We start from the raw sequence: 13,185 nt of genomic DNA on the forward strand, positions 1-13,185 counted from the left end.
AAATACTTTTACAGTGACACGTGGTTTCCCAACTGACTAAGAAGATGTAGGGCTACGAACCCTTACTTTTTAAGATGCAACTCCGAGATTAATTCTCATCTTAATCAACTATCAACAAATTGTCCTGAGCCTGCAAAATGTATAGGAAGAAGGGGTGAGATTATAAAATCCCAGTGAGTAAACAAACATCATCAAAATAATCTAAAGCCGAGTAATAGGAGACAATTAAAATAATTCATCCCAACCCATATAAATAATTGGATTTCATCCAATTACTCAACATGGCTTATACACTTTTCAAAAACTTGGCCCTTGCCAAAAATCCATTCTCAGGGATATCCCGCGGAGGCATCTTACCGAGACCACCAAGGCTGTTTATTGTCACACACACAAACACATTTCACCTCTGACAACACAGCCGTTCCTTGGCGTTGGCTGAGTCCCAATTTCACGTGGTGGCCAACGTGAAGTGTACTCAAATCCTACCTCGAGAGTTATTCTATGCGCCTCTCCAATCGAGGTAAGCTAAATATATGGGAACCGTGCCCCTCTAATTAGGCTGACCCACTGAACCCCCGTCACTGCAGTGCCCACTTTATACTCCACCAACCAATAAAATCACAATAGTATGACATGGCTTACTTAACACATTCAAGGCAAATTAAAGCAGTTCACAAATTCTTGAAATCATAAAAATAACCAGTCATACCCACATTTATCATAAGCCATTTAATGTAAAATCATGGATAAACAACAAAATCATAGTATAGGTCTCCAATTACTCTATTTTTGAAATCAATATTAAATTTTCAAAAATTTTATAAAATTATCTTATAAAATCCCATTTTCCCATAAAACACAATAATTTTCCAATTAAACTATTTTTCCATAAAATCACAACATTAAATAAATCTACTCTAGATAATTAAGACGATAGTAAGTTTACTCACTGTTCTAGGAGTCGATATACTCCTATTTTCAGTCTGCGGGTACAATCCTTTACCCGTATCTAATGGCTCACCACCTAACCATAATCCATGGCACATATTTCAATTAAATTGTGTCTAACAGTCATAAGCTATTTCAGGCTCGATATATATGCATGATATGAAATGAAAAATGCATAGGTAGCCATCTAGACCCGGTATTGACCTAAGTCGATTTTTCATCCAATAAATTGGCCAATGCGTCCAATTTCACTCCAACTTTCTCCATTTCTTTTCCAATCCCTCAATTCACCAAGCACAACTAATTAACACACAATTAGGCAAATTTATCTTCACTTTTCTTCTTGGAACTTTCGGCCATTGAAGGTTCATGGGGAAAATGGATTCTTTTCTTATTGTTTTGTTTCTAAACATGTTTAACTAACTCTAAACACTAACATAACTCAAAATCAAACAATTCCAACATCTTTCTCTCTCCATACCCATTTTGGCCAGCCATAATTTCATCATGAAAACATGTAATTTAACCATGGAAATTAAGGAAAAATGCATGGGTAAGGTAAATCACTAGCAAAATCAAAGAAATTTTACCTTTACTTGATCAAATCCTTGAATTCTAACACTTTCTCTTTGATTTTTCCCACGTAGGGTTTGTTCTTCCTTGGTTTCTCTTCTCTTCTGGTTTGGCTGATCACTATGGGAGAAATGGGCTGATTTTTTTGCCTTTCTATAAAGAAATAATAAAATAATAAAAACATGGCACATGGTATTTTCTTATTGGCTCAAATTTTAAATACTTGACTTTTAATTCTTTAATTCTCCACCACACATTTCTCATGTTTATCCATTTCCATGATGAATAAAATCCCTTGGTCTTGACAAGTGTTGGGGGTGAAAATTTACCGATTTGCCCTCGGGGTGGCAAAATTACCATTTCACCCTTATACTCCAAATTATACCGAAATTAAAATTTTTCACTTCTAAACTTCAAATCATACTCCAATACTTAAATCATACTCCAATAAGTCAAATGGACCAAAAAAATCTTTTCTAAAAATTCCCATTTTGTCCCCAAGTAGCAAATGACCATTTTGCCCCTAGATAGTGAAAATTTCGGTTTGACTCCAAATTGATCCTCGAACTCTGAATTACCATTTTGAGTCATCCCTGAACTGTGAAACTCTTAATTTCACCTTAAAATTCCTATTTGAACTAGTTCAAGGCTTAATCGACTTAATGATACCATTAGGGGCAATATCGTCTTTTAACGATTTCTCAAACTTCCTAAATATGTAACCATTCTATTGAGCATGTAAATGATGTCGTAATTATTTTATAGAACAGGGTTTGACAACACTACCCCCCTTAAAAAAAAATTTTTCCTGAAAATTTCACTTATCAAACTCAAAAAAAATGTGGGGTATTTTCTTCCATTATTTCCACATACTTCTTGTTTATCTCACAGGTATAAAATATCAATCTTCTTAATCATATTAATCCATGTCGTACAGCTTAACCATGCTATAGATCATATTTCCTTGATATTATCTCCTTGACTATTTGCCAAAGTCTCTTATGTTCACATAGTTCAATTTCTGATAAAATTTCTTATCATTGTACTACCTACATCACTCATCATATATTAAGTTTGAATCTTAATTCACTAAAAATCATTCTTCATTTTAGTTGTTCACAATATGAACCCCACATATGTGTATATGCCTTATAATCCAATTTATGCTTCCAAGATCTACCTTGATTTGATCATTGAATACGATGCAGTATCACAATTCCTCAGAGTCATCCCTTTGTCCTCAATCATCTTTCATGCCTCTATATTGCTTTTTATCCCATCCTCATACTTATGTGACATGTCAATCATGCGTCTAACTTGACTGTATAGCCATTTGCTCCTTAAGCTTTAATGTTTTCTCATTGCTAAAAGTCTTTCAAATTTATCACATCAGAGTATTCATAAAGTGGATACATATCCATATTTTATAGTTCAAGGTCTAACGCAGCGAACACTGCCTCATCATTAAAGTTCTACCCTTATCTATCGATCATAGCTCCCTTGCATACTTACCTATACATTCCTGGGTTACCTACAAGCCACTCATGGCCATCCAACTTTTGCCCTCTTATAGTAAGTTAAACTAATATATTCTCTTATGCTTTTCCATACGCTTCCTTAATAAAGTTCCACTCTTTCATACGACTATAACATCATTCTTCCTTATCCAATTTACAAATTGTACTTGAAATTGCAAGACTTAAAACTAGATTCTCCTCAAGTACTTTTCAATATTAATACTAATATCACTCTCAGCTTATAGCTTCTTTTTTATAATCACAAAACTTAATGCTTGCTTTTACAAGATCCACGGCAGAACTTCTCTTGAGTATTTCCTTAGGGATATCTATCTTAAACTTATGTCTCACAACATGTGATCACTTAACCCATAACTTAGCCATTTATGTGGCATTTTCTTCGGGGCCCACCCATGTGGCCTCCCCATCCGAGGCCTACTCCAAGGTATTGTTATATCTATATCGATCCCTTTGGCTTCTCGGCCCTACAGAACCGCATACACCAAGTATCGAACCCCAAACCTTTTACTTCCCCCGAAGGGAACGCCTTTAACCATTTCAGCTTTAACTCATTCATATCGATACCTTTCAAAACCTTAAAACTCCAATTACCAAAACTTAGAATCAAGTTCAATGACCTTAGGTCAACTCGTGAATTCAACTTCACATCTGTCTCATTTTATTCATTCGTCCTAGATATGAAGTGTTCTTAGCACCGCGGCACGGTGGCTATTGGAGTTTACTTGATCAATGTTATTCATCTATATTTAAGGTTACTACACTAATCATTCTCAACCATTTGGTTTCCCTTCAAGCTTACATCACAATTTCCATAACCATTTATATCATCTTGTGCTTATCACATATAATAAGTAAAATAGATATTTTCAAATTCATCTCATCCTATTCAATCTAACCTAACTTAACCTAACTCAAGGCCATGTAGTGTAGTGTGGATTTCTTAAAACAACTTTAAAACCGAAAACTTTAAAATCTAAAGCTTTAAAATCAAATCTTTGATCTTTAAACCATGCTCTGATACCAACTTAACTGTCACGACTCGAAACTCCCATCGAGCCCGTGACAATCGCCGCGATGTCCCGATAGGCACTCATTACCCAGAATGCCGATCGAAACCCCGCAAGACTTCGCATCAGCTTCTGCATCTCCCTAGTGAGCGACAGTTATTAAATCTCACATTTCAAAAAAAAATCATAAGTCATTTCCAAATCAAAACAATAAAATATTACTTTCTAGCTCACAAGGGCATTTTCGTCATTTTTCTTCAAAAATACCAAAACTCGCCAAAAACATGGTGTAAAAGCTAAATATATTCATACATATTTTAAATTAAATAACTGAAGAATAAAATTACTTTTACAGTGACACGTGGGTCCGCAACTAACTAAGAAGATGTAGGGCTACGAACCCTTTCTTTCTAAGATGCAACTCCGAGATTAATTCTCGTCTTAATCAACTATCAACAAATTGTCCTGAGCCTGAAAATGTATAGGAAGAAGGGGTGAGATTATAAAATCCCAGTGAGTAGACAGACATCATCAAAATAATCTAAAGCCGAGTAATAAGAGACAATTAAAATAATTCATCCCAACCCATATAAATAATTGGATTTCATCCAATTACTCAACATGCCTTATGCACTTTTCAAAAACTTGGCCCTTGCCAAAAATCCATTCTCAGGGATACCCCACGGAGGCATCTTACCGAGACCGCCAAGGCTGTTTATTGTCACACACACAAACACATTTCACCTCTAACAACACAGCCGTTCCTTGGCGTTGGCTGACTCCCAATTTCACGTGGTGGCCAACGTGAAGTGTACTCAAATCCTACCTCGGGAGTTATTCTACGTGCCTCTCCAATCGAGGTAAGCTCAATAATTGGGAACCGTGCCCCTCTAATTAGGCTGGCCCATGGAACCCCCGTCACTGTAGTACCCACTTTATACTCCACCAACCAATAAAATCACAATAGTATGACATGGCTCACTTAACACATTCAAGGCAAATTAAAGCAGTTCACAAATTCTTGAAATCATAAAAATAACAAGTCATACCCACATTTATCATAAGCCATTTAATGTAAAATCATGGATAAACAACAGAATCATAGTATAGGTCTCCAATTACTCTATTTTTGAAATCATTATTAAATTTTCAAAAATTTTATAAAATTATTTTATAAAATCTCATTTTCCCATAAAACACAATAATTTTCCAATTAAACCATTTTTCCATAAAATCACACCATTAAATAAATCTACTCTAGATAATTAAAACGATAGTCAGTTTACTCACTGTTCTAGGAGTCGATATACTCCTATTTTCAGTCAGCGGGTACAGTCCTTTACCCGTATCTAATGGCTCACCACCTAGCCATAATCCATGGCACATATTTCAATTAAATTGTGTCTAACAGTCATAAGCTATTTCAGGCTCGATATATATGCATGATATGAAATGAAAAATGCACAGGTAGCCATCTAGACCCGGTATTGAGCTAAGTCGATTTTTCATCCAATAAATTGGCCAATGCGTCCAATTTCACTCCAACTTTCTCCATTTCTTTTCCAATCCCTCAATTCACCAAGCACAACTAATTAACACACAATTAGGCAAATTTATCTTCACTTTTCTTCTTGGAACTTTCGGCCATTGAAGGTTCATGGGGAAAATGGATTCTTTTCTTGTTGTTTTGTTTCTAAACATGTTTAACTAACTCTAAACACCAACATAACTCAAAATCAAACAATTCCAACATCTTTCTCTCTCCATACCCATTTTGACCAGCCATAATTTCATCATGAAAACATGTAATTTAACCATGAAAATTAAGGAAAAATGCATGGGTAAGGTAAATCACTTGCAAAATCAAAGAAATTTTACCTTTACTTGATCAAATCCTTAAATTCCAACACTTTCTCTTTGATTTTTCCCACCTAGGGTTTGTTCTTCCTTGGTTTCTCTTCTCTTTTGGTTTGGCTGATCACTATGGGAGAAATGGGCTGATTTTTTTGCCTTTTTATAAAGAAATAATAAAATAATAAAACATGACACATAGCATTTCCTTATTGGCTCAAATTTTAAATATTTGACTTTTAATTCTTTAATTCTCCACCACACATTTCTCATGTTTATCCATTTCCATGATGAATAAAATTCCTTGGTCTTGACAAGTGTCGAGGGTGAAAATTTACCGATTTGCCCTCGGGGTGGCAAAATTACCATTTCACCCTTATACTCCAAATTATACCGAAATTAAAATTTTTCACTTCTAAACTTCAAATCATACTCCAATACTTACATCATACTCCAATAAGTAAAATGGACCAAAAAAATCTTTTCTAAAAATTCCCATTTTGTCCCCAAGTAGCAAATGACCATTTTACCCCTAGATAGTGAAAATTTCGATTTGACTCCAAATTGATCCTCGAACTCCGAATTACCATTTTGAGTCATCCCTGAATTGTGAAACTCTTAATTTCACCTTAAAATTCCTATTTGAACTAGTTCAAGGCTTAATCGACTTAATGATACCATTAGGGGTAATATCGTCTTTTAACGATTTCTCAAACTTCCTAAATATGTAACCATTCTATTGAGCATGTAAATGACGTCGTAATTATTTTATAGAACAGGGTTTGACACACAATCTTTGAATTCCAGTTTCTTTCCATTTTTCTCCCTTAACACTTGTATCAATAAAATATCAAGTTTATGTTTCAACGTGGTATCACCACAATATTTAAATATTTACTTACCCGCACTAGCTGTCACAACCCGATACTTCCCTCAAGCCCATGACAACCACCGCGGTGTCTCGATAAACACTCATTACCCGAAATATCAACCCGAAACTCCGCAAGGCTTTAATATCAGTTTCTCATTTCCCTTGTGAGCAACCACTGTCAAATATCGTGTTCTAAAAGATTTTAAACTGTTTCCAACTTAAAACAAAGAAAATATTAATTTTCGTCTCACAGGGGTATTTTGGTCATTTTTTCAAAAATTTCGAAACCAGCCAATAATGTAGTATATAAGTGCAGAACACATATTTCAAAATCAAAAATAAATTTAGATGTCTAAAACATTCGTTTAAAACGAAATTATGATTATTTGGATATAATAAGAAAATAAAATAAATATTAAGTAAAATATTCTATTTTATTATTAAACAATATTTTTAGAGTTATACGTAGATAATTTTTGTAGCGCAAAAGCAAAGTAAATTCATACATACTGTAATACAGTAAACCATAGTATTTAATTTAATTTACAATGACTAGTGGGCCCCCGAATAACCAAAAGTATAGAGGACTGTGAACCTACAGTTTGAAGGAATGCAAATCCAAGGGTAGTCCTCGATGAACTCAGCTATCTACAACCTAGTCTGAACCTGAAATGGGTGTAAAGGAGAGTGGTGAGATTTTACAATCCTAGTGAGTAAACAAACATCATCCGAAATATCTAAAGTCGAGTAAAAGGAGACAATTAAAATATTTCATCTCAATATGTATTTCATAACATAAATATTCATTTCATTTAAATATTCAACATGGCTTATGAGTATCTTAAAAACTTGGCTCCTGCGAAAATCATTCTCGGGGATACCTTGGCCGAGGCATCTAACCGAGTCCACTAAGGCTGTTAAAAAATTCGTATACATGTCAACATATTTTAAGTTTGAAAAACACAGCCATTCCTTGGCGTTAGTGGAGTTCATCATCACGAGGTGGTTCGGCATGACGTGAACTCTGTCCATACCTCAGGAGATACCTACACGCCTCTCCGACTGAGGTACATATATATATATATATATCTGGATTTCGTGCCCCTCTAATAGGTTGGTCCACAGAATCCACCTACTGCAGCAAGCTAAACCCACCATACAATAAAATTTTGACAGCATGACAAGGCTAATATTTTACTACCCAATCTGCAAGGGTAAAATAAAACAATTCATACAATTCATAAAACACAGCCCAGCCAGTCATGCCAACACAATAACAATATAACATAAGCCTTCAATTTCCAATCATAAATTTGCAACATCCCGGTGGTCTCCAATTACTCTATTTTCAAAATCTTTATTCAATTTCAAGACAATTTATAAAATTCTATTCATGTAAACACATTCTGTTTATAGAACACAAAAATTTACCATTTAAACTCATTTTCATAAAATTTCACCAAAACCTATTAAAAACATACTTTAGATAATTAAGCTGATGGTAAGGTTACTCACTATTTCGGGAGTCAAATTTCTAGAGTACTCTGACTACCGATCCTCAGGTACAATTTTCTTGCCTTTATCGGAGGATTCACCACCTAGACATAGTACAAAATCGAGAAACTTACTACATTGGTACTAAATCAAAATTAAACTAATTTAGACTACTAATGCATGATATAGAATGCAAAAATGTCCAAATAGCCATTTAAATACGGTATTCAACCTAATTCGCACTATTCTCAGTGTAGTTGGCTAAAACCTCCAATTTACCTCCAAATCGATTTCTTTCACTTTTACACTCCAATTATACTTAAAATACCTCAATGACTGTGAATATGATTTAATTTATCAGTCCGAATCATAAATCGCACATGTCTATACATTAGGTAAAAATTCAGATTTTTATGCCAAAATTTCCCATTAAATTTCTAGCCTCACCAATCATTAAATACCACCAAAATATCATGAAATATCATCAATTTCAGCCTCAATATCCTCCTTAGAAAATTCAGCCTCTTATGGGTAATGGGCGAAAATGAATTTTTTTTCTTGTTGTTTGGTTTCTAAATATGCTAAACTAACTAAAAACACTAACATAACTTAGAATCAAATCAATCCAACTTCATTCTCTCTCCATACCCATTTGGTCATCCATGAATTCACCATGAAAACTTGAGTTCTAAGCATGGAAAATGAAAAAGAAAGCATGAGTTGTGTAAATCACAAGATAAAATCACAAAATTTTACCTTTATTAGCTTAATCCCTTAAAAACCCACACTTTTTCTTTAATTTTCCGACCTAGGTTTTGTTCTTTCTTTGTTCTTCTTCACTTCATGCTTTAGCCTGCCATAATGAAGAAAATAGGCTGATTTTTGTTGATTTTAAAGCTAAAAAAAATTAATGGATATTAACATGCCATGTGTCACCATTTCATTAGCCCATTTTTATTTCTTAACTATTAAGCTTTCTCTCTCCACCATATAAATCCCTACAATTATCCATGATAAAATTGAGTAAAATCCATGTGCTGGACAAGTGTCGGGTGTGTAAAATTACAATTTTGCCCTTGGAATGGCAAAATTACCATTTTACCCTTATGCTCCGAAAAATATCGAGATCACAATTTTTTTCACTTTTCAACCTCAAATCATACTCCTATACTCAAACAATACTCCAATAAGTCAAATGGGGCAAAAAAAATCTTTTCTAAAAATTCCCATTTTGTTTCTAGGTGGCAAATGACCATTTTGCCCTTGGGTAGTGAAAATTCCAGTTTGACTCCAAATTGATCCTCAAACTCCGAATTACCATTTTGAGTCATCCATGGACTGTGAAGCTCTTAATCTCACCTTAAAAGTCCTATTTGATCTAGTCCGAGGCTTAAATCAACTTTGTTGTACCTCTAGGTACAATACCTACTTTTGTAAATTTTGGCCCATTTTTATTTCTTAACTATTAAGCTTTCTCTCTCCACCATATAAATCCCTTCAATTATCCATGATAAAATTGGGTAAAATCCATGTGCTAGACAAGTGTTGGGTGTGTAAAATTACAATTTTGCCCCTGGAATGGTAAAATTACCATTTTACCCTTATGCTCCGAAAAATACCGAGATCACAATTTTTTTCACTTTTCAACCTCAAATCATACTCCTATACTCAAATAATACTCCAATAAGTCAAATGGGGCAAAAAAAATCTTTTCTAAAAATTCCCATTTTGTCCATAAGTGGCAAATGACCATTTTACCCTTCGGTAGTGAAAATTCCAGTTTGACTCCTAATTGATCCTCAAACTCCGAATTACCATTTTAAGTCATCCATGGACTGTGAAGCTCTTAATCTCACCTTAAAATTCCTATTTGATCTAGTTCGAGGCTTAAATCAACTTTGTTGTACCTCTAGGTACAATACCTACTTTTGTAAATTTTTCGGGACTCTCCTAACATGCAATCATGCTATCATCACATGTATGTCATGACAAGCATTTTATAAGGTCAGGCTTTACACTAGCTTTATTTAATAAAGACACACGGGCCCCATTAACATCATTTTTCTCCAAAATTTGCTCGTTCTTCTTCTCTCCCACTTAGATTGACCAAATACTCCTTCATGGAAAATTTCAACACTAAATAAAATATTAATATTTTAATATTATTTTATTCTAAAATATTTTCACGCATCTCCTTGGCACCAAAAATGTCTTATTATGCCTCGATTCACTTCTGAATCACTTTTTATATCGTTAATTCATCCTCAATAAAAATATTATTATTTAATTATTATTGTTTCGCATGCGGAATATTTTACTCCAAACTATGCCTTACACCCTTGATCACTCTTAAACACTCTAATTAACCTCAATTGGTATATGATAAGTTCTATTGGTCAACATAGCAAAGTACAGGGTGTTACACTTGCGCTGGTCATGGCTCGGGAATTGAGCTGTGACAGCTTCCCTTAAACATCTTACATCGGAACAATTCCTTTGAAATGTCAAATCTCTTTATGTGACTTTCCTTATTGAACATTTCACTAAGGTTTGGGATAATATCCAAGGCATTCATAGTTTCATGTTGCTTTTGAAGATTTGGAGCCACATTAGCCAACATCACACATGTGGCTTGATCGAGATCATCCATATAAACTCTATAGGTGTAAAACCCGACCCTATAAATACATGTCATAACATACATGCACTGAGTTGCATGTTATTATGCTAGGAAAGTCCCTAAGAATAGACGAAATCCGGTATTGTATCTAACGGTACACTTGAATTGATTTAACCTCGAACTAGTTCAAATAGGAATCGTAGGATGAAATTTAACATTTTATAGTCAAGGAATGACTAAAAATGATTGTTCAGAGTTCGAGGGTTCATTTGGGGAAAAATTACAAATTTTGATGTTTAGGGGCAAAATCGTAATTTTTCCACCCATGGACAAAATTTGAGATTTTGAGAAAATTTAGATCAAATTTGACAAATTGGAGAATGGTATGAGTATAAGGGATGAAAAATATGTTTATGGGCAATTTTTCAGTTTTTGGGGCAAAAATGTAATTTTTGACTTTTACGGGGGCAAAAGTGTAAATTTCAAAAATTACTCCACCAAGACTTTGGATAAGTCTGAGAATTTTATCTAAGCTATGGATATGTGGGACAAGTGTATGGTGAAAATTTGGAAACAAATGGATGAAATTTTAAAAACGGACCAATGGCAAAGTGACACATGGCATTTTTTTAATGGTTTAATATTATTTTAATGAAAAGTCAGCCCATTTAAACCCCATTTTAAGTGATGGCCAGCCATAAGGAAGAACAAGAGAGGAAATAGAGAGGAAAGGAAGAAAAAAAAGAAAAACCAAAGAGAAACAAGAAAATTCAAAGGGGAATTCGCGTTTTTCTCCCGTTTACGCGTCTAACGGTAAGATTTTTCGATTTTAGCTTGATTTCTGTCTTTCCTATGCCTCTATTTCCATTAAGCATGCTTGAGGAGAGAGATCAAAAAGTGATATCAAGGGCTGGATGAAATTCTAGGGGAGAGATTTTGGAATTTTTGGGTTTTGATTTTTAGTTAAATTGGTAGTTTTAGTTAGTTAAATGTGTATAGAAATTAAATTGGGCAAGAAAGCATGAATTTTTCACAATACCCACCCTTGGCTGAATATGCATTGATGTAAAATGATGATGAATTGATTTTTATTCTAAGAGAAATGAAGAGAAAATGGTGAAAATTGTTAAATGTGATAGAAAAACAAAGTGGAAAATTAACCGAGTTAATGTCCCATTTTTGGCCAAATTTTTCAAGGAAGAAAGTGAGCTGATTTTGGTGATTTTAGAGGAATATTGGCTGATAATTAATGGTTAGAAATGTTTGAGAGAGAATGGGACAATTTAGAGCTAAAATGGAGCACGTTAGCAATTTATCGGATAAAATGCAAAAATAGGTTAATACCGCGTTCAAGCCGTTTTTGGCTATTGCATTTCATATCATGCATTAGTATAGGATTTAAGTCAAATATATAGTGATTTAGCATTAATGTGATGAATTGAATAAATTTTTGCAATGTATCTAGGAGGAGAGCCTTCCGGTAAAGGCAAGGAAATCGTACCCGACGAGTAGTTATTGGGGCACCTAGAAAGCTTTTAGTTTGTACAAAAGGTGAGTAAACTTATTATTATTGTAAATTATCTAGAGTTTATTTTTAAATTCTCTTTATGTATTTTATGAAATGAAAACGAGATTAAAACGGGATTTTTGATGTTTTACAAATAAATGTGACAAATAAAGATATATTGTGTTGATTATGAAATTGAGTAATTGGAGGTTGCCAATTATTTTGAAATATATATTTTCCTATGAATGGCTTTTGAAATATGAGTATATGTGGCTATATTTGATAAATTGCATTGAGAATTTATGTAAGCTGTTTTTACTATGCAAGTTGGGTAAACAAATAAAAGCCACGTTATACTGTCGAAATTTCATTAAAATTGGTGGGTTTAGTCACTGTAGTGACGGGTTTTCGTGGACTGCCTATTAGAGGGGCACGATAAACCCGGTTATATAGTTTCTTCGGCAGTAGAGGCGAGGAGGGTAATTCCCGAGGTAGTATTAGAGCTCACTTCACGTCGAACTCCCACGTGAATGTGTAACTCGGCTAATGCTAAGGAACGGCTTGTTTTAAAAATAAAAAATGTGTTTCACATGTAATGTTATAACAACCTTGGCGGACTCGGTTAGATGCCTCGGCCAAGGTATCCCAGAGGATTAGTTTTGGCTTGAGCCTTTGTCACGACCCAGAACCTCCCTCAGGCCCATGACAATCGCCGCAACGTCCCTGATTGACACTCATTATCCGAAATGCCAACCGAAACCCCGCAAGGCTTACAT

This window comes from Theobroma cacao, chromosome 5 (assembly GCF_053813885.1).
Source record: "Theobroma cacao isolate CCN51 chromosome 5, ASM5381388v1, whole genome shotgun sequence".
Classification (NCBI taxonomy): domain Eukaryota; kingdom Viridiplantae; phylum Streptophyta; class Magnoliopsida; order Malvales; family Malvaceae; genus Theobroma; species Theobroma cacao.